Source organism: Callospermophilus lateralis, unplaced genomic scaffold (assembly GCF_048772815.1).
Source record: "Callospermophilus lateralis isolate mCalLat2 unplaced genomic scaffold, mCalLat2.hap1 Scaffold_66, whole genome shotgun sequence".
Taxonomy (NCBI): domain Eukaryota; kingdom Metazoa; phylum Chordata; class Mammalia; order Rodentia; family Sciuridae; genus Callospermophilus; species Callospermophilus lateralis.
Genome location: NW_027514882.1, coordinates 3,900,284 through 3,924,081, shown reverse-complemented (window position 1 = coordinate 3,924,081; position 23,798 = coordinate 3,900,284). Strand labels below are relative to the sequence as shown.

At 32.2% G+C, this 23,798-nt stretch overlaps 1 pseudogene; it reads left to right on the top strand.

Annotated features, from left to right (window-relative positions):
- The window catches only part of LOC143640838 (zinc finger and BTB domain-containing protein 41-like), a 30,404-nt pseudogene that overhangs the window by 88 nt on the left and 6,518 nt on the right, over positions 1–23,798 (top strand).

Sequence of the window (23,798 nt, the reverse complement as noted above, 5' to 3'; positions counted from 1 at the left end):
GCTAAATCATGACGTTTTATTCCACTGTCAGATTTCATTCACAATGTAGCAAATGTGCTCAATTTAATTTTAATTTCTCTCTTTTGGTAGGGAAATACAAAAGCCACACCCGTGTACACACAGGTGAGAAGCCCTTTGAGTGTGATATTTGTCACCAGCGTTATTCGACAAAGTCTAACCTAACTGTTCACAGAAAGAAGCACAGTAATGAAACAGAATTTCATAAGAAGGAGCACAAGTGCCCTTATTGTAATAAACTTCATGCAAGCAAGAAGACTTTAGCCAAGCATGTTAAGAGGCCAGTATTATTTTGCTTCTATTATATACAATATGGTGCTTTCTAATGTAAGCATGTAGTAAACTAAAAATAGTCAACTAAAAATATCTATGAAAATGCTTCTCTCTAATTCTTTCATTGCTTAATATTTTGCAGACTACAGATTAAGAAGAGCAAATATTAATTCATCCATGTTTTTTGTTTATGGTATTGAGATAAGTTTTTTTTTTTGATGTTGAAACAGGAATATAGTCTGTAACAGGTTTTAAGGTAGAGCATTTGATTATGTTGTTTTCTGTTTTGGGGTTGGATAAGAATGTCTTCAGAAATATGTGGTTTTAGAATTATAAGAATTTGCTTTACATATTTAATGTGTGAAAGATTGTGAGAAAAAATTTAATATTGTATTGTATATTAGCTCTAAAAATAAATTTACTGAAATGTGGAGTAAAAAAGTGTAATCAGTTACTTTGCAGGTTATTTATAAATTGCTAGGGTTCCTGAATATTTTTAAAATATGGCTATTTTTTTTATTTCTGCATAAACTGAGGTTTAAGAATAACTTTGTTAAAAATCATGATGATAATCTAAATTCTTACCAGAGATGCCTATCACTTTAAGAAAAAAATCAGTGCCTGATTCTTGTAATTACACTTAGTGGATTTATATGTTATATTGACTTAACTAGTATCATCTTTTCCTAATAATTTTTATTTTTCTTTGGTAAATTTCATGCTGAAAATGCACAAGAATTTATTTCCATCAAGAAGACTAAGAGTGAAAGTTGGAAATGTGATGTAAGGGTTTTTAATTTGTATTAGAAATACAAAGTAAATATAATGTTGCCTTTTGGGAAAGAAAGGTGATTAGGTTTTTTGTTTGTTTGTTTTGCAATTCTGAGAATCAAACCCAGGTCCTTGGGTGTGGGGGAGTTGCTCATGCTAGGCTAGATTTTAAAGTAACATAACTGAACTTATCCCACTTTTAGTATCTTTCTTTTTTGTAAAATTAGTCTAGTGGTTTTTGTAAATTAATCCTGGTGAGTTAGTTTTGGGTGGTAGATCTGATTAGAAATCCTAGTTTTTATTGATACTGAAATCACTATACCAGGTATTTACAGTTGGGTATATCATCTGTGACATTATTTTTGCAGAGTTGAAGTGTTAGTGTTGCTTCCCCCTGACTCCCACCCATTTGTGGTTATCTGTTGCTACATAATAAAGCACCTTAAAAATTTAGTGTACTTAAAACAACTATTTTGTTGTATCTTACCTTTTTGTGGGGCAGGAATCCAAATTTGGGGCAGAGCTTTGCTAGGTAATTCTTCTGTTTTACATGGTATCATTTGAAGTCATTCAGTTGTTTTTAGGTGATTGCTTTTAGGTGGAGATTGGACTGGTTTGGTTTGGGGCCATTTCCAAAGTGACTCAATCACCTGGTAGGCAGCTTGGTGTTTTCTGACAACTAGGATTTCAGCAGGAATGCACCAATAACCTAGAGCTTCCTCTTCTTTTTCATTAGATTACATCAACTTCCTTCTTGTATAGTATTTGGGTTCTAAGACTGATTATACTGTGTGTTTTGAGAAGCCTAGTAAGAACTACAAAGTTAGAGCCTAGCCTCAGAAGTCACATATCATAACTTCCACAACAGAAATCATCATTCAAGGAGTCATACAGCCAGGGCAAATTTAAGGGGAGGGGAATTAGACTTCATTTTTTAGTGGCAAGGAATTTGTAGGAAAATTTATTCTGTTACACTCCTGAAATATTTTTTGAGTATTTAGATTAATATGTTTAATATGTAGTATTATTATTTTTTCTTCTTCATAACAAAGATTCAATTTATATACATAGCAAAATTCTCAGTATTCTCAGCATTTCTCTGATTTCTGTTTCTAGAAATTGAATTTTGTTATTTGAATCTACATAAGATGATGTCTTCCCCTTACTAAGTTCATCATCTGTGGCTATAAAATGATGATATTGATAATTATGTCTACTTCATAGGATTATTGTGAAAATTAAATATATTTTGTGAATTAGCCTTGTGCTTTATGTTACATGTTGTTGCAACAGCCTCTCTTTCTCTTTTTCTATTTCTGATATATGTTACATTTCTTTAAGAGTTGTGTTTCTTTCTGATCACTTCAAGAGAAAAATTTTGAAATTATTTTTCTGTGATTTCATGTTCATTTTTCAAATCAAATATATGGCAGCACTGATAAAACTTTTTTATTCCCGATACATAAATTGTTTAAATTATATATTGAAATTAAGATTTAAAATAAATGTTGAATTAAGAAATTACTGTCTAAAATTAAGTAAAATTATTTTATACCTCTATTAAACATATAAGGAGTTGAAACTCAGTTAGCTTTATAGCTGATACAAAATCATTCCTTGGAGTAATTCCTCCAAAGTTTTTTTTCTTCACATAATTTGATTGTACTTTTGGTAAGTTTTCTGTTTGTAGAAATTTCTTACTTGAAAAAAAAATACATATATATTTTTCTCATTATGACCTTGTATTTTAGTTTTTAATTAAGGTTTCCTTGCACTTTATGTACATTCATTTAGATTTGTAAGAAATCTTTTACAAGAAGGCCGCATTTGGAAAAACATATGATTTTACATTCTCAAGATAAACCTTTTAAGTGTACCTATTGTGAAGAACATTTTAAATCAAGGTTTGCACAGTTGAAGCATCAGGAAAAGTTCCATCTGGGTAAGGAAGTTAATTTTTTTTAAAGCACCCATGGCAATTATTGATTATTATTATATCATGTTGGAGGGGACTATTGAAGTACTCTTTCCTTCTAAAAGTGGCTTTTTTTTTTAAAGTAATTATTTCCCATTATGCCCCCTGCCACCACATATGCATAACATCCCCGTTATTATCATTGCCCAACAAAGTAGTATATTTGTATAATTTATGAACATCCAAGTTTTGGTAGTTATGAAAAAAGTTGCTATTAATATCTGTGTGCAAATTTTTGTGTGGACATAAGTTTTCAATTCTTTTGGGTAAATCCCTAGCAGCATAAGTACTGTATTGAATGGTAAGATTATACTTGGTTTGTAAGGAACCACCATCATCTCTTTTCCCAAGTGACTGTATCATTGTACATTTCCACTAGCCATGAAAGAATTCCTGTTGCTTCACATCCTTGGTATCTGTTAGTCAGCTTTTCATTGTTGTGACAAAATATCTGGGGGAAAAAAAAGACCCAAAGAAGGAAAATGTTATTTTGGCTTACGGTTTCAGAGGTTTTAGCCCATTTTCAGCTGGCTCCATTGTTTTAGGCCTGTGGTGAGGCAGTACATGATGGTGGAAAGGGATGGTAGAGCAAAGCTGCTCACCACATATCGATTGGGAAACAGAGAGAGGAAGGGACCGGGGACAAGATATATCCTTCCAGGGCATACCCCCAGTGATGTGTTTCCCCCAGTGAGGGACCACCTACAGTTTCCACCACCTTCCCAAAATGCCATCAAATTAGGAATCCTTTCATGGGCTCATCCACTGAATCATGATCCGATCATATTCCAAAACCCCAATGCTAAACACTGCTGTACTGGGACCAATCTTTCAATACATGAGCCTCTGGAGGACTTTCTAAATGGTAACTATAACAACAGAATTTAGTATTGTCAGTATTCTGAATTATGGCCATTGTAATAGGTGTTTAGTGTTATCTCATTGTTTTAATTTATGTTCCTAATACTTATGATGTAAAGCATCTTTTTATGTTTATTTGCGATTTGTGTATACCTTTGGTGTGATGGATGTCTACTAGATCTTTGGCCCGATTTTTTAAAAAAATTTTTTTAAGTTTTAGATGAACACAATACCTTTAATTTATTTATTTTTATGTGGTGCCTTACATGTGCTGGGTAAGCACTCTACTACTGAGTCATATCTCTGGCCCTTTGGCCCAGTTTTTGATAGGGTCCTTTATTTTATTTACTGTTGAGTTTTGAGAGTTCTTTGTATATTTTGGATGATATATATAGCCCTTTATGAAATATTTTTTTAAGTATTTCCTCCCAATCTGTGGCTTGTCTTTATTCTGTCACAGAAGAAATTTTTTATTTTAATAAATCCAGCTTATCAACACCTTGGTGGATTTGCCTTTGGTGTCATGTCTAAAAGCCGTTGTCAAACCCACAGTCATCTAGGTTTTTGCCACTATGTCTTAGAATTTTTATAGTTTTACATTTTACATTTAGGTCTATGATTCATTTCAAGTTAATGTTTGCAAAGACTCTAAGGCTTATGTCTAGACTAATTTAAAAAAAATGCATATGGTAACCAGTTTTCTCAGTTGTGTAACATTCATTTATTTGTCATATCAGTTGATCATATTTATGTGACTCTGGGCTCTTTTATGTTCTGTTTGTGTAATTGACTTTTCATCTGCCAATACCATACTCCCTTGACTTTATAGTTAAGTCTTGAAGTAAGTTTTCTAACTTTGTTCTTCTCCTTCAATATGGTGTTGACTATTCTGGATTTTTTTCCCTCTACATATATAAACAGGAGAATTTTTTGATACTTAAAGAATAATTTGCTGGGTTTTGATTGGATTGCATTAATTCTTGGGTCAAATTGTGAAGAACTGGCACAATATCAAGTCTTCCTGTCACTGATCATGGACTATATCTTCATTTATTTAGTTGTTCTTTGATTTTTTACATCATAAATCATGTAGATGTCTACTCATTTTGTTAGATTTTTTTACCTGTTTCATTTGGGGAGACTGTTGAATCACTATTAGTGAATTTTGGATATTAAATTAATGAAAGAAAGTTATACTGATTTGGAGGAGTACTGTATATGCTGCAGTTCCCACACATTAGTAAATGTGATGGTTTTTATTTTGGTAGCAAATGTGTTCAAGGTCATAAACAACTTTGTGGGTTTTTTGTACCATGGATTGTACCCAGCCACTGAGCCACATCCCTAGCCATTTTTATTTTTTATTTTGAAACAGAGTCTCATTAAGTTGCTTAGGGCCTCACCAATTTGCTCAAATTGTCTTTGATCCCCCAGCTTCAACCTCCCGAGCTGCTGAATTACAGTTACATGCCACTGTGCCTGGCAATAATTCATTCTTTGATTATTGAATAGGTTGGGGTGAACCATTTTTATTGTATAAAACACTCATTTTTCAAGGAATAGTGTAAACTTAGCATATGTGAAATGAAATAATGTACTTGATGAATTTTTTTTTTGCCTTATGCCATGACCAAGGTGGAGACCATGATCTAGATGGTGGTATAGTTTGATAAATTTTTGACAGTTAATCCCAAAAACAAATTATTGTCATCCCAGGGGGAGGCCTTTATCCTATCCTATTCAATGTTTTTACTAATGTAAGTAAGAATTCTTTACAGTAAATAAAAACAATGCAGGTAAATAGTTTTACACATGGCATAAATCTGGCAGGGGTACTTAATATACCTAAAAATAAAAAAATATATTAAAAAATAAAGCTGGTTGTAGTGGCACATAACTGTAATTCCAACTACTCAAGAGACTGAGGTAGGAGGATTGCAAGTTCAAGTTCAGCCTAGGCAATTTAGTATGATGTCCTGTATTTTTCAAAATAATTTTTTTAAAAGGGCTGGGATATCATTCAGTGCCACAGTACTTGTCTGGCATGTACAAAGTCTGATACTGAAAGGAAAAAATTCTGGATATTATGAAATAGGTCAAAACAAATAAGATTAGGAATAAATACAAAATGGTAGACTCATGGGAATGATCTTTTACTCATTGAGTCTTGAAAAAACATAACGTGGTGGTACATGATCCAAATTCCTCATATTATAGATGGGCTTAATAGCAAAGGGTTTTTAGGCAAAGGCACAGTGTAAACAAATAGACTGACAAAAATCAGTATAGTGTTAAACTATGTTAATAAATGTGTTTTTCAGAATTAGGATATTAATAGTATAATTGGTTTTGTATATTGGCAAATATAGAGAAGGGTAGTTTTGGTGATATGGGATCTTAAAGTCACGTCATTAAAAAAACTGTTGAAGTACCTGAAATATTTTATCTTGAGAAAGAGAATCTTCCTCTCTCTTCAGATACTTTCAATGGTATATCATACAATAAGGCATACTTAATCTTTGTGATTCTAGTACACAAAGCTGGTTTATACAGAATTCTTTTTCTATCCTAACCCTCTCCAAGTTGCCTTTGCTAAATTGTTCTTTAATAGTATTTCATCTGAGAAATTCTAAGGAATCATATGGAAATAGTTTTTGTAGTTACTAAATTTGTAGTTGGAGACATGTTCATAATTAGAAGTTGTATGTGAAAAACTCTTTTAGACTTTAGTACCAGGAAAAATAGTTTTCTCTGGGTTTTCTTTCTTTTTGAAATGAAAAACAATTATTAATATTTTTTTGTAGAAACATCCTAGCAAAACTTAGTAAATTGTATAATCAATATATTTGCTTCTGCCTCTTTTTCCTGTTCCTGATTGTTACAACATTTATTAAATAAATGACTTAGTGAGTAAGTAAACATTTTAAGTACTATGGGTGGATATTCTAAGATACAAGTTTAGTTTCACTACCAATTATTTATTAAGTATTAGAACTTACAAATTAAAGTAATTGTTTTGTGAAAATTACTTTCCCATCAATGAAAGCATCCTAGTACATAAGCATATGTCAAACTGGGCGGATGTTAATGTTGTTTACAGAAATTCCTATAAAGGGATTGAACTAGAAAAATTTTCAGGCTTATTGAAAAGTTATTTTTTTTTCTTTTTCTTTCTTTTTTTCTTTTTTAGTTGTTGATAGACCTTTATTTTATTTATTTATACATGGTTCTGAGAATCGAACTCAGTGCCTCACACATGCCAGGCAAGTGAGCCACAGCTCCAAACCAAAAGGTTATTTTTCTGTCATGTTTCAGCATATATTTAGGAGAGGTATTCCAGTTTACGAAGTAGTAAGGTTTAGCTAACCTGCTAACTAAAGTTCAGTGAGAAAAATATCCAAGGGAAGTACATTGTAATAAATTTTTATTGAATAATTGCTAAATATATGATTAACTTTGTGTTAGAATCTGGGTATATTATCCCTTCCAAATTAAATTACAATATAATGGATAGCCAAACAATTAAATTAATCACTATGTTATAACACTGTGCTCAAACAAATATTTTACATATGGTTAGTTAGTTCATATAATTTTTTTTTGAGAGAGAGAGAGAGAGAGAGAGAGAGAGAATTTTAATATTTATTTTTATTTAGTTCTTGGCGGACACAACATCTTTGTTTGTATGTGGTGCTAAGAATCGAACCCGGGCCACATGCATGCCAGGCGAGCGCACTACAACTTGAGCCACATCCCCAGCCCCAGTTCATATGATTTTTAATAAGAGTTGACATTTATTAGGAGAAAAAATGTTAACCCATTTTGTCCCAAGATTTCAATTTTATAGGTGTAGGACACCTATAAAAATTTAAACTTATCAACGAATATGCCACTTAAGGTAACTTTGAAATAATATTTGACTAATATGTTCATAGAATTGAAAACTTGGGACTTAAGGGGTAATAGGCATGGCATGATGTGGAAGTGAAGTACCAGATTTCAAAGCCAATATGCAGCTTTCTTGAGTTGTAACTCTTGTGTTTCTTTTCACATTCTTTTTAAAAACACTTTATTTTAGTTGTAGTTGGACATAACACCTTTATTTTATTTTTATGTAGTGTTGAGGATCGAACCCAGTGCCCTGCATGTGCTAGGTGAGCGCTCTACTGCTGAGCCACAACCCCAGCCCCCCCTTTTCACATTCTTTATCTTCCTTTGAACTTGCCATTGAGTGGAACTTATTCTCTCCAGTTGTATATTTGATAAAGTCATGGTGAAATTCAGAATCCAGCAAAGGTCAATATTACTATGGCAAATTTGGGTTTAATTTTGTAGGACTAAATAGAAATGTACCACAACATTTTAAGTCTACTTAGTATCACTAAAACCTTGTTATTAGGAACAGCAATGTATTTCCAAATTGTGAACCCTCCAAAAAAAAAGTTTTTTATCTTTTCAAAGTTTTTTTATTACCTACTTTTCACAGATATTTAGTAGGTGGCATTTTCATTTGGTTCAGCTTGATTTCAAATTAGGAATTAGGAACTGGCCACTTTAATTTATTAATACATTAGTTCATTCAGCATTAATTATGTCTATTACTTAACAAACCCTCTACTTGATTCTAGGACTGTGGAAATGATTGTCACTTGCTTTCCAGGAATAACAATCTAAAAAAGAAGAAGAAAAAACTATGAATCAATAAGTGTAACATATTATAACATATGCACTGATAGTGGTAGGCATAAATGTATAGCACACCTACTAAATTTAACTTAGTATCTCTCTTTGAATGCATACTATTCTTTCTTTTTCTTTCTTTTTTTTAAGGTCCTTTTCCATGTGATATATGTGGACGTCAGTTCAATGACACTGGAAATTTGAAACGCCACATAGATTGTACTCATGGTGGAAAAAGAAAATGGACTTGCTTTATTTGTGGAATATCAGTACGAGAAAGGTGAAGATTTATCTGCATACACAGACAAATTTTAGCACTTTTATGTAAAAAATAATTATTATGAATTTGGCTTATGAAGTGTAGAGTAACTCAAGACACAAAATACCTGAATACTGCTTTAGTTTAAAATATAAAGAAAAAAGAAGAAATTATATGAAATATTGTAGCTAATGATTTGGAGCTAGGATTTGCAGGTTTAGATGATTGATTTAACTTACATTTTATTTGTTTTTGAAATCCCACTAAAATATATTAAAGGCATTATGTTTGCTTTTTAAAGACATTAAGCTACAAAGAGAAGAGAAAGATAACATGGCAACTCAGGTTTGAAAGCTATATAGCAGGTGAATCACTTGTAACTGACTTAGTACATCTAAGAAAAGACAAATCCCAAAGGACCATGGGAAATGGAAAAAGCCTAGTTTGTCACAGAATCCACACAAGGTATAGGAACTAGGAGTATTGAGTACCACTGGAACTCTAGTGAAGGAGAGACAGATCAAAAACACTAGAGTAAATACTTTGAAAGTTTTTCAAGTTAGATCATTAGATTCTTTTCCATAGACCCAATGTGCCATTTCTGCTGGGCATCAGCCCTTTTCCCAAAAGAGGATTGTAGGACTAGAATATGTCACAATGTTATATGATTAAATGCCTTGTGAATGTTGAAAGGAGTAAGCCCTAGGGATTCTTCTGCTAATATCTTGTCCCTATCACTGAATCATGAGCAGATAGTCAAAGATTATAAGATATAGAGAAAAAACTTTAACATGGAAAATAGATTACAGCACAAACAGAGGGGGTGGGAAAAGGACTGTAAGGAAACAGATTATGAAGAAAGAAGAAAACTTTTTTTAAGTAAACAATTACTAATTGTTTCCCTAGTTGAAGATTCAGAATCCATTATATAAGGGTAGGATACTGTAGGAAAGGATCACCTAGAATCTCCTAGAAATTCAGAGCACAATGGCCAGAGTATAGATATCAATTGGAGAGCTAAAGGATAAGTAGTGAAGGAAAAAAGGTACAAAAATATAAAAAATAAAGATGAGAACATTAGAGGATCAGGGAAATCTAGCATCTGAATAAGAATTTCAGAAAGAATAGAAATAACATGGAGGGCTGGAAATTTATTTTTAATAATGCAAGATTATATCCTAAACTGAAGAATATCAATTGCCAGATAGAAATGACCCAGAAGATGCTTAGGTCATTAGATGAAAATATACATCACTGATATTTCAGAGCACCAGAGACAAAGAGAAACTTTTTATATGCTTTTCGTTGGGTAGGGTCACATACATTGAATAGAATTACTTGGACTTTTCTCAACAGCAACACTAGAAGTAAGATGATGTAATAGTACTTTGAAAATTTGGAAAAAAAATAATCCCAACCTACAGTTCTTAAAAGAAAACATTTGCACCTGAGAATAGAATTTGACACGTTTTCATGGTGTTAAAAAAATAGCTTTTAATGTCCTATTTCTCATGAACTAAGACAGAGTGTGTACTACCAAAATGCAAGAATAATCTCACAAAGGTGAAGACAAGGGCTACAGGAAAACAAAGTTCTAACATAGGAGACAAGCAAAGGGCATTGACAGGAGGATAGTACATGAAAATACTAAAATGTCAGATATGTGACATATGCAATGTGTAGTCCATATTGGTATTAGTGTGGTCTAAGACTTGTTGAGGGTTGTCATTGGTTAGATTACTTGCTAGCATTTTTATCTTTTAACTAGGAGAACAGAATACTAGAGGAGGTCTGGTTTCTTGCCTCTATTCACTCTCTTTAGAACTTCTGTATGCTAATGTTAATTAAGGATATTTAATTTCTTCCACAGAAATGTTATTTTGGGGCTATCCTCAGAATAAAACAACAACAAAAAGGAAATAATTATTTCTGAGGAGGGAGTAAAAAATGAGATTAAGGAGAAGCTTTAAGTCTTAATCTGCACATGTACTTAATGCTATTTTAAACAGTACATATAAATTTTATCACTCTTCAGGATGTGAAAATTTCATAGTTTAAAGCAGTGAGAAATGTCATTTTCTTAAAACAATAGATGGAAATGATGGAGGTATAGTAAAATCATTATAGTACATTATATAAAATCATTTATAGATAGAAAAAATATAGACTATTGTTTGGGCATAAATTAATTTTTCTACTAATAGTATGTCTGTAAAAATAAAAAGTAAGCCAAAAGAAAACCAAAGATAATTCTTCTATCTTTTTACTATAACTACTTAGAAGGTAGGGGTCTGATTATTTTTGGGGGGGTGGGTATTTTCCTCAGTGCTGGAACTGTTACTTGTCAAGTGTTGGTGGTCCTTGTAGAAGTGCACCATCTGCTGGTGGAGCTTGACTTTCATTTCATATTAAGCCTTTTAATGAGACTGAAATTAAAAAACAAACTAGTATTGACAGCTAAAAGCCTGCAAGTCTCACTTGCTTTTCATTTCCTTTCCTCTTTTAAATAACATGTCCATGTTTACTTAGCACATTAGTATGTGGGAAAATTCTGAATGTTAGAATTTCAGGGACTGCTGGTTGTGGTTTACTTGGAGTTGTAATGGTTACACACTAGCCCATCCAGGTCAGTGGAACTGGAAGACTTAGGAAGAGGAAAAATTATATCCTTTATATAGGTTCCTTTTATACATCACCACCTGAAAGTCAGTAACACCTGTATTGTTTTCTTTGCCTTAAAACATCTAACAAGTAATGAGCACACATTTGGAAGGAAAAACTCATAAACTGAATTCCTTAAATATTTTCAACCTTCTGTACTAAAATCCACATAAGTTTTACGCAATTCAGTAGTGATAATTGAGCATTTTTTACTTACACTTCTTCAAAGTGTGCTTAAGTTATACAGTTAAATATGTAAGCAACCAATAACAAAGAATGCCACAATCAGTGTTTTTAATTTATGTTTAATGAGAAAGACATAACAAGCATATTTGTATACTGCTGTTCAGTAGAGAGTAAAAATATTGTAGGAAAAAGAATTGCTATAATATCTCTGGCTTTGTATACTATTCTATTAATCTTTCTGGAAATTTGTAGTATATACTTGGGTATATAATAAAACTTTAAATTTATGTATTTTTAACACAGAACTACTTTGAAAGAACATTTGAGAATCCATAGTGGAGAAAAGCCTCATCTTTGTAGTATTTGTGGACAAAGTTTTCGTCATGGAAGCTCATACAGGTAAGTAAAGCTATTTTTCCCTATGTGAGGTAAGATACAATTACATTTCCATTTTATTTATTTCTTATAATGTTTTTGTTGAATATTTCTAAACATATGTAAAATTGTATAAAAAGCTTTCTGTTCTCTACAATTTTTAATATTTATTTGCATTTTAAAGGATTTATAAAGAATATTATTAAATGTTTCCTCATTGCCAAATTTACTAAAGGTTTTACTAAGTTATTATTTTAATATTTATTTATTTTTCCTTGAATGAGAATTTATTTGGAACCTTTTTGTTTCATATTTGGTGTTGTTTGTTTGTTTGTTTGTTTGTTTTTGCTTATGTTTTTGTTTGCAGTACTAAGGATCCAATCCAGGGCTTTGAGCATGCTAGGCAAATGCTATATCATTGAGTTACGTTCCCAGCTCTATTTCTTCATTCTTAATTATACAAGAATATCTTTAGTATAAAAACATGGCAAGTTTAAAACTCTAGAATTCTCAATTTTATGAATGAATCTCTGACCACATTTGAAGTTTATGAAAATGTTTTTCTAGATATATAACTGCTTTTTGGAAATGCTTGTATCATTTTAATTTAATGAATGGTTTCTAGAATTTTAGTCGTAAGGCTTTAGTGTTTACACTTTCATTTATTATTTTTCTCTTAAATTTAGACAGATTTTTTTCCTTTAGATCCAGTCCAGTTAGATTACTTATTTTAGTTATGGTAGAATCAACACTTATTTTGGCAACTTGAATGAGAAAGCTCTTCATTTTACTAGGAGATATATATATGTATATGTATATGTATATATATATATATATAATGTGTATATATATGTGTATACTGTATATGTGACAAAAGATAAGAGTGTGTGTGTCTATATATATACAAACACATTGTATGTATATATAATAGATTGCAGGGATAGAAGGATTCAAGTTAAATCAATTTTAATAATCTAAACCTTTATAATCTGTGTTTGAATGACTATAAAAGGAGTTCCATTTTCCTCAACTAGTGCAAAGAGTGGTAAAGTGTAATTTTCATAATGTTGAGTTTTTTTATAATACAATAAATTCTGAACTATCAATTTATAAGTGGTATCACTTGTCTTCTGGAATAGTACTAATCTTCAGTTATTTGCTGTGTTATTTGCTATTATTATTATCATGTGTTTAGTCACTTGTACAGTTATTCCATTTGTCTGATTCTATTCCTGTAATATTCCTCCTTTCGATGTTTCTAAGACTTGGCCAGTCAGATAACAACCCCAGATATTTGGTAGATTCATGAAATAGATTTAAGATCTAACATGTTGGGAAGAAATATTATCCAAAAGTGGTTTAAGCATGTGCAAATGTTAAAATGCTTTTTTGGAAGTGGTGAATAGAACCCTGGGGCCAATGAACAGAAGACTGAGAAAGGCTCTGAAAGTCACAGATAAAAGACAAATAGTACCTGAAGGAGGTTGGTTAGACAGCCCATTTTTCATTATGTATTCATTTTCATGTATTTATCATCTGTTTTAGTGGTCTGCACTTTTTTTTTCTTTATAGGCTTCACTTACGAGTCATCATGATGACAAAAGATATGAGTGTCATGAATGTGGATAAACATTTATTCGTCATGACCACCTTACAAACCACAAAAAATACATTCAGGTAGGCTATATTTTGTTTTTCTATTTTCAGAATTTTTTAATACCTAAAAGGAACATCATAATACATCATGTTTACATTAGCTGTAGTTTTAATAATTAGTTGTATATTGATTACTCCTTTTCAATGCTGATTCTAAAAGCCTTTCTGAAAGAAGTATCTAAAAGAGAAGTAATTTTATGACATTCCCTGAAATTTTAATCATATATTTGGTCACCCTTTGTAACTACAAAGTATAGTTTAAAATTTAATTTTAAACAAATTCTCAAAAAATTTGAATTTGCATAACATGGTGATATGTGGAATTATTGCTATTGTCACATCCCTAATGGAAGAAACTGTGATAATATTTCCCACTTTGATTGTATTTAAGAAATAGCAAAATTTTGGTGTTTTAAAGGAAAATGATTGTAATTGTTTATGTTATACTAAATTTTGAAAGCATCTTTGGAAAAGAGTATTTTAATAATCCTGATCAATTTCAGATCTTTATACTGTATTTATAATTTTTACATTCTGGGGATTTCTTTCATATTTTCCTCTTAGATTGATGTTCAGGAAGTTCTAAGAGAGTCAAATATGTGAGCACAATAATGGGAAAGAGCCATCTCTAAGAGCACAGTAGAACAGGTGATTATTCTAATAAGCATAATTTAAAATATAAAGTATACAACAAATAGTAGTTATTTTCTTAAATCATATCAGTGAGGCAGATTGCAGTCATTTTCAATTTTTTGTAATTTTTAGTTTTTTATAGTTTTTTACTATTGGGGATTGAACCAGGGCACTTGACCACAGAGCTGCATCCCCAGCCCTTTTTTGTATTTTTATTTATGAACAGGTTCTTGCTGAGTTGCTTAGTGCCTCGCTTTTGCTAAGGCTGGCTTTGAACTCAAGATCCTCCTGCCTCATCTTCCCTAGCCGCTGGATTACAGACGTGTGCTACCACACCCAGCTGAGATAGTGATTTTTAAAGACCAAGTATTTGTAGCTAAATGTAAAAATAGGAAATCACCTAGGATTTTTCATTACATTTGCATTTTGGCTCATTGCAAAAGTAAGAAATCCCACAGATGAAAATCTTTCAAAAGAAAAGTACAGGGGCTGGAGATGTGGCTGAAGCGGTAGCGCGCTGGCCTGGCATGCGTGTGGCCCGGGTTCGAACCTCAGCACCACATACAGACAAAGATGTTGTGTCCGCCAAATACTAAAAAATAAATATTAAAATTCTCTCTCTCTCTCCCTCTTTCTCACTCTCTCTCACTCTTTCTTTAAAAAAAAAAAAGCAAAGTACAAAGATCTGAAAATGTTCAGGTCCTTTTTATAAATAGTAAAACAGCCTCTTTTCAATGTAATGCATGTTCATTTGAGGTGTTCACATCTAGACATATATATCTATATAAACAACTAAAAAAGATCCTGGGTTTTAAAGTAATTTCATTTATTTTGCTCTTTTACATTGAAAGGTAAGATTTGAAATCTACAGCAGAATGCTATTAATTTCTTTTCCAAGTGGATAAAGGATTTACATTCATGAAATTAAATATATATTCCCTTAGGAAAGATGTTTAAGAAAGTAATATAAAGGAAATAGCCCAGAATAATAGGTGGTTTTACTTTCTTGGTTTATTTCCTAACATGTGATCTTATTGTTTGGTCATTTATTTATGGGGGGGGGGACAAACTGAAATGTATACTATAATCAAAGTATTTGGAACTTTATTTTTAGGTGAAAAGGCTCATCAATGTGAAGAATGTGGAAAATGTTTTGGTCATAGGGATCATCTCACTGTTCATTACAAAAGTGTGCACCTTGGTGAGAAAGTGTGGCAAAAGTGAGTGAAAAAGTAAAATTTTTCATAATTACTACATAGGCTGAGTCTTGATTGAGGAAGAGTTAGAGCTTTTTGTTTAATTAGGGATAGGTTAATCAGCTATTTTTTTTTCTAGTTTATCATAGCTTCTTTATAGATCTTAAAGAATTGAGCAAGGCATATTTTTTTCCTACTTATTTTCACTGAATTGAAGGAGTAAGAGGGGGTAGACATAGACTTTGACTTAAATAATACTCTTGCAAATATCTTAGTCCTCACAATTAAATTTTACATTTGAGATTATTTAACTCAAAAATACTCTTAGGCTCTATAGTATGCTGCTCACTAAGTTAACTTTTGGGTAATTTATAGTTTTATGTCTATGATAAAAATGAGGGGCAAGTATTTCATTCCTTGAAATTTATTTGATTTATAAGTGCAAATATCAAATATTTATTAAGAAGTGAAATGATGAGAGCATTGTCAACTTTTTGATGAATGTGAATTTTCAGATTGCTGCAGTTTCTAATCAGCCTCAGTATTTGTTTCTTTAATGTTTTAATTTACATAAAGTGAAATTTTCTCTTTTTAGAGAATAGTTCTGTAAGTCATATAATCACTACCATCAGAATACAGACTATTTCCATAACCTCAGAATTTATACCCTTTGTACTCAGTTGCTCTTCCCTTTAGCCCACTATTGATCTGTTTTTGTCCTATTAATTTTTTCTTGTATATTTAAATAGCTGATATTAAAACGTGATTTAAAATAGTTGAAAATCTAAAGGCTTCTTTTTATGGATTTTTGAATATAACTGGAGCAATAAGAACCAGCAACAAGCTCCATACTTAAAAGTATTCATGTTTCTGTAGAGTTCTATGCTTTATTCATTTGATAATTATATGTACAGTTATAAAATTAGGACTTATTTTCATTATTAGTATAAATTACATTGAAAAATGCAAACATTTTTATTTTCTTAAATATAAAGCAACCTTTCATCAATGTGATGTTTGTAAGAAAATTTTTAAAGGAAAATCAAGTCTGGAAATGCATTTTCGGACACATTCATGTAAGACTTAATGGGTACTTCATATATACTTTGGTGAGGTTATTCAGGAGTAAAATATGCCTATATTTGTTCTTGGTTAAATCATTTTCCTCATTAAGATGTCTACTCATTATATTGGAGTTTATGTGAATAAGCAATATTGTGGTCTTCTAGTCTGTATTCTAAAAGCTTCAGTACTTTTGAATATCATTATTTAGAATTTGGAAAATTATTCTCCTATGTGGCTTATTCTCATCCATACATGTTTTGCTTATGTAATCCTCAGAGTAGTGATTATATATTTACTTCAACAGTTGTCTTGTTGAAACAGTAATACATTAGTTAAAATTGCCATAAACTGATAGAAATCTGGTATTGGATTTTAGCCTTGGTTCATATTTTTAAGTTCAAGGTAAATTGTCTTTATAAGATCTTTGTGCTGTAGTGTAGCATATAAAGTGTACAAATATTAATGGACAGATCATTGAGTTTTTATTATTAACATGTCAATGTAGCCACCCCTCAGATCAACATGTAGAATACTGCCAGGACCCCAGAGGCATCTTCCCTGTCCCCTCCTTGCAGAGATAATGACTATGTTGACTTATATCAATAAAAATCAGTTGTGTCTGTTTGAACCTCATATAAATGGAATTACATAATAAGAACATTTTTTTTCAAGATCTGGCTTTCACTCAAAAGTATGTCTGTGAGATACTTTTATGAGAGGTTTATTTTTATTCTCATATTAATATACCCTACTTTATTTTGTCCATTCTACTGTGAAGGAAGCATTGCTTAGTTCTTTGAACAGTCTTGTCCATATTTTTGCATAAACATGCAAAAAAATTAATTATTCTGGTATTATACCTGACCCTGCAATTCCTGGCAACAAGGATAGACATTACTAAACAGGTTTTTAAGACAATCGTGTCCATTTGTACTACCACTAGCAGTGTAAGAATTCTAGTTGCTCCACATTTTCACCAATGTTTCATATTTTGTGTTAGTTCACCTGATGGATATGTAGCACTAATTGAAAGTAGCCTTTATTTGCATTTTTGTGATGAGTAGTGATATTCAAACCTCCCCATATTTTATATGCTTGCTGGCCATTTGGGCATCCACTATTATAATTAATTCTTCTCATTTTCTTAAATCTTTTTTTTAAATTCATTTGTAAGAGTTCTTCTAAATTAGTTGTTTTAGCCTGTTGCTGATTGTATATATTGTAGATATCTTGTTCTACTCTATGACTTATCTTTTCACTTTAGTAATGGTATCTTTCTACTTTTGAAAAAAATTTTTTTTTCAGTTGTCTATAGACTTTTATTTTTTTTATTTGTTTTTATTGGTGCTGAGGATCGAACCCAGTGCCTCATTCCTGCCAAGCAACCACTCTACCACTGAGCTACAGACCCATCCCTGGTAATGGTATCTTTCAATGAACAAAGATTCTGAATTTTAAAGACATCACGTATCTTTACAAAATTTTTTATATTTATGTTCTTTTCTATTTTAAGAAACTTTTTTTATAATATGACTTATTTATTTTTTTAATTATATATGACAGTGGAATGCATTACAATTCTTATTACACATATAGAGCACAATTTTTCATATTTCTGGTTGTATACAAAGTGTATTCACACCAATTCGTGTCTTTATACATGTACTTTTAAAAAAAATTTTTAATTTTTATTTTTCCCTTAGTTGTTGATAGATCTTTATTTTATTTATTTATATATGGTGCTGAGAATCGAACCCAGTGCCTCACATATACAAGGCAAGTGCGCTACCACTGAGCCATAGTCCCAGCCCTATACTTATACTTTTGATAATAATGATCATCACATTCCACCATCACTTATAACCCCATACACCCTCTCTTCCCCTGCAACCCCTCTCCCTATCTAGAGTTCGTCCGTTTCTCCCATGTTCCCTCTCCCTATCCCACTATTAATCAACCTACTTATAGCAAAGAAAACATCGGCTTTTGCTTTTGGAGATTGGCTAACTTCACTTAGCATTATCTTCTTTAACCTAAAACATTTACCTGCAAATGCCATGATTTTATTCTCTTTTATTGCTAAGTAATATTCTATCATGTATATATGCCACATTTTTTTTTATCCATTAATCTATTGAAGGGCATCTAGGTTTGTTCCATAGTTTACCTATTGTGAATTATGCTGCTATAAACATTGATGTGGCTGTGTCCCTGTAGTATGCTGTTTTTAAGTTCTTTTGTACAGACTGAAGAGAGGGATAGCTGGGTTAAATGGTGGTTCCATTCTTAATTTTCCAAGAAATCTCTGTACTGCTTTCCATATTGGCTGCACCAATTTACAGTCCCACCAGCAGTGTACGAATGTACCTTTTTCCCCACATCCTAGCCAACACTTATTGGTGTTTGTTTTCATAAAAGCTACCATTCTGACTGGAGTGAGATGAAATCTTAGAGTGGTTTTGACTTGCATTTCTCTAGTTGCTAGTGATGATGAACATTTTTTTCATATATTTGTTGGTTGATTGTATATCATCTTCTGAGGAAGTGTCTCTTCATGTCCTTGGCCCATTTATTGATTGGATTATTTGGGGTTTTTTTTGGTAGTTAGCTTTTTGAGTTCTTTATATACCTAGGGATTAGTGCTGTATCTGATGGGTGAAGGGTAAAGATTTGCTACCAAGATGTAGGCTCTCTAATCACCTCACAGGTTGTTTCTTTTGCTGAGAAGAAACTTTTTAGTTTGAGTCCACCCCATTTATTGATTCTAGATTTTAATTATTTTAAAAGAAGTGCCACAGGAGTCTTATTAAAGAAGTTGGGACCTAAGCTCACATGATGGAGATTAGGGCCTACTTTTTCTTCTTTTAGACACAGGGTCTCTGGTTTTATTCCTAAGTCCTTGATCCATTTTGAGTTGAGTTTCATGCATGGTAAGAGATAGGGGTTTAATTTCCTTTGGTGCATATGGATTTCCAGTTTTCCCAGCACCATTTGTTGAAGAGGCTACCTTTTCTCCAGTGCATATTTTTGGCAACTTTGTCTAATATAAGATAATTGTACTTTTGTGGGTTAGTCTCTATGTTCTGTACCATTGGTCTACCAATCTGTTTTGGTGCCAATACCATGTTGTTTTTGTTACTATTGCTCTGTAGTGTAGTTTAAGGTCTGGTATAGTGATGCCACCTGCTTCACTCTTCTTGCTAAAGATTGCTTTAGCTATTCTGGATCTCTTATTTTTCCAGATGAGTTTCATGATTGCTTTTTTATTTCTATGAGGAATGTCATTGGGATTTTGATCAGAATTGCATTAAATCTGTATATTGCTTTTTGAAGTATGGTCATTTTGATAATATTAATTTTGCCTCTCCAAGAGCAAGGTAGATCTTTCCATCTTCTAAGGTCTTCTTTGACTTCTTTCTTTAGGGTTCTATAGTTTTTATTGTATAGATCTTTCATCTCTTTCATTAAGTTGATTCCCAAGTATTTTATTCTTTTTGAGGCTATTGTACATTGGGTAGTTTTCTACATTTCCATTTCTGAGGATTTATCACTGATATACAGAAATGCCTTTGATTTATGGGTTTTGATTTTATATCCTGCTACTTTACTGAATTCATTTACTAGTTTTAGAAGTTTTCTGGTGGAACTTTTAGGGTCTTCTAGTTATAGAATCATATCATCAGCAAATAGTGCCAATTTGAGTACTTTTCCTATGTGTTATCTCTTTTATTTCTTTCACTAATTGCTCTTGGCCAGTGTTTCAAGAACTATGTTAAATAGAAGTGGTGAAAGAGGGCATCCCTGTGTTGTTCCAGTTTTTAGAGGGAATGCCTTCAATTTTTCTCCATTTCAAATGATATTGGCCTGGGGTTTAGCAAAGATAACCTTTATGATGTTGAGATATGTTCCTGTTATCCCTAATTTTTCTAGTGTTTTGAACATAAAGGGGTACTGTATTTCATCAAATGCTTTTTCTGCATCTATTGAGATGATCTTATAATTCTTTTCTTTAAGTCTGTTGATGTGATGAATTAAATTTATTGATTTCCATATGTTGAACCAACCTTGCATCCCTGGGATGAATCTCACTTGATTGTGGTGCATGATCTTTTTGATATGTTTTTATATTCGATTTGACAGAATTTTATTGAGAATTTTTACATCTATATTCATTAGAGATATTGATCTGAAGTTTTCTTTCTTTGATGTGTCTTTGCCTGGTTTTGGAATCAGGGTGATATTTGCCTCATAGAATGAGTTTGGAAGTGCTCTCTCTTTTTCTATTTCCTGAAATAAATTGAAGAGTATTGGTATTAGTTCTTCTTTAAAGATCTTGTAGAACTCGGCTGTGTATCCATCCAGCCCTGGGTTTTTCTTGGTTTTTTAGACTTTTGATGGCATCTGCTATTTTGTCACTTGAAATTGATTATCCTGATTCAATTTAGGCAAATTATGTGACTCCAGAAATTTGTAGATGCCTTCGATATTTTCTATTTTATTGGAGTACAAGTTTTCAAAATAATTTCTAATTATCTTCTGTATTTCTGTATTGTCTGTTGTGATATTTTCTTTTTTTATCACATATGTTAGTGATTTAGTTTTCTCCTTCTCTTTGTTAGCATGGCTGAGGGTCTATCAATTTTATTTATTTTTTCGAAGAACCAACTTTTTGTTCTGTCAATTTTTTCAATCATTTCTTTTGTTTCAATTTCATTGATTTCAACTGTGATTTTAATTATTTCCTGTCTTTTGCTGCGTTTGGTGTTGATTTTTTCTTTTTTTCTTAGGGCTTTGAGATGTAATGTTAAGTCATTTATTCATTGACTTTTTCTTCTTTTAAAAAGAGGAATGAACTCCATGCAATGAACTTTTCTCTTAGAACTGCTTTCATCATGTCCCAGAGATTTCAATATTTTGTATCTGTATTGTCATTCACCTCTAAAATTTTTTTTTAATCTCCTCCTTGATGTCTTCTGCAACCCATTGTTCATTCAGTAGCATATTATTTAGTCTCCAGGTTTTGGAGTGGCTTTTATTTCTTATTTTATCATTGATTTCTAATTTCATTCCATTATGATCTGATAGAATGCGGGGTAGTATCTCTACTTTTTTATATTTGCTAAGAGTTGCTTTGTGGCATAGTATGTGATCTATTTTAGAGAAGGATCCATGTGCTGCTGAGAAGAAAGTGTATTCACTCGTTTGAAGAATGAAATATTCTATATATGTCAGTTAAATCTAAGTTATTGGTTGTATTATTGAGTTCTGTAGTTTCTTTGTTCAGCTTTTGTTTGGAAGATTTATCTAATGATGAAAGAGGTGTGTTAAAGTCACCAAAATTATTGTGTTGTGGTCTATTTGACTCTTGAACTTGAGAAGAATTTGTTTGATGAATGTAGATGCTCCATTGTTTGGGGCATATATATTTATAATTGTTAAGTCTTGTTGGTGTATGGTTCCCTTGAGCAGTATGTAGTGTCCTTCTTTATCCTTTTTGATTGACTTTAGTTTGAAGTCTACTTTATTTGATATGAGGATGGAAATCCCTGCTTGCTTCTGCAGTCCATGTGAGTTGTATGTTTTTTCCCAACCCTTCACTTTCAGTCTGTGGATGTCTTTTTCTATGAGATGAATCTCTTGGAGCTAGCATATTGTTGTTTTTTTTTTTTTTTTTAAATCCAATCTGCTCGTCTATGTGTTTTGATTGGTGAGTTTAGGCCATTAACAATCAGGGTTATTATTTAGACATGATTTGTATTCCCAGCCATTTTTATTTGTTTTTGTCATTTAACTTTACTAGGTTTCTCTTGTGATTAGATTTTCCTTTAGTGTAATCCTTCCCTCTGCTGATTTTCATCAGTTTTTCATTTCCTCTTCTTTTAATATTTTGCTGAGGATGTTCTAGAGTACAGGCTTTCTAGTTGTAAATTCTTTTAACTTTTGTTTATCACAAAAGGTTTTCATTTCATCATCAAATCTAAAGCTTAGTTTTGTTGGATATAAGATTCTTGGTTGGCATTCATTTTCTTTCAGAGCTTGGTATATGTTGTTCCATGATCTCCTGGCTTTGAGGGTCTGGGTTGAAAAATCTGCTGAGATATGAATTGGTCTTCTCCTATATGTGATCTGATTCCTCTCTCTTACAGCTTTTAAGATTCTATCCTTATTCTGTATGCTAGGCATTTTCATTATAATGTGCCTTGGTGTAGATCTGTTTTAATTTTGTACATTTGGTGTCCTGTAAGCCTCTTGTATTTGGTTTTCCAGTTCATTCTTCATGCTTGGGAAATTTTCTGATATTATCTCAGAGAGATTGTGCGTTCCTTTGATTTGAAACTCTGTGCCTTACTCTATCCCAGTAACTCTGAGTTTTGGTTTTTTGATGCTATCCCATAATTCTTAAGATATTCTGTTCATGGTTTCTAACTATCTTCACTGTGAGGTCAACTTTATTTTCCAGGTTATATACTTTGTCTTCATTATCTGACGTTCTTTTTTCCAAGTGATGTAGTCTGTTGGTTATGCTTTCTAACTTTTTTATTTGATTTATTGTATCCTTCATTTTAAGGATTTCTGATTGGTTTTCTTTCAGAGTCTCTATCTCTCTTTGGAAGTAATCTTTTGCTTCCTTTATTTGCTCTCTTATTCATTGTTTGAGTAATCAATTTTTGCTTATATTTGCTCATTTAGGTCATTCTTTAGTTCACAGATCATTTTAATTATGAACCTTCTGAACTCCTTCTCTGACATTTCATCAACTTTCCTGTCCACGGGTTCTGTTTATTATAGTGTCCTGGTTTTTTGGGGGCACTTTCCTTCCCTGTTTTTTCATATTGTCTATGTGTCTTCCTTTCTTGCAGTGTGGATCTGAGATATTACACTTTCTTTCCTCTATTCTTATAGTACCCATGCAGATTGTCTGTACCTCACTTGATGTTGTGCTTCCAGACCCTGTTGGTGTCCCTTATTGAATGCTACTGCATCCTGGATCTGGGTCCTGTGTAAGCTGGTGTGGGTGAATCTGGGCCTCTGGGCTTGACCTCCCTTGGTAGTCTGCTGTTTGGGAGGGACAGTCCTGTGGCGGGTGTGGCTGCAGGAGGGATGGACCAGGCCTACTGAGAGCCTGGGTCCCCTGCGGGCTGGTGTGGGAGGTCTGGGGTGGATCTCTGCTCCTGCAGTAGTCTGCTGG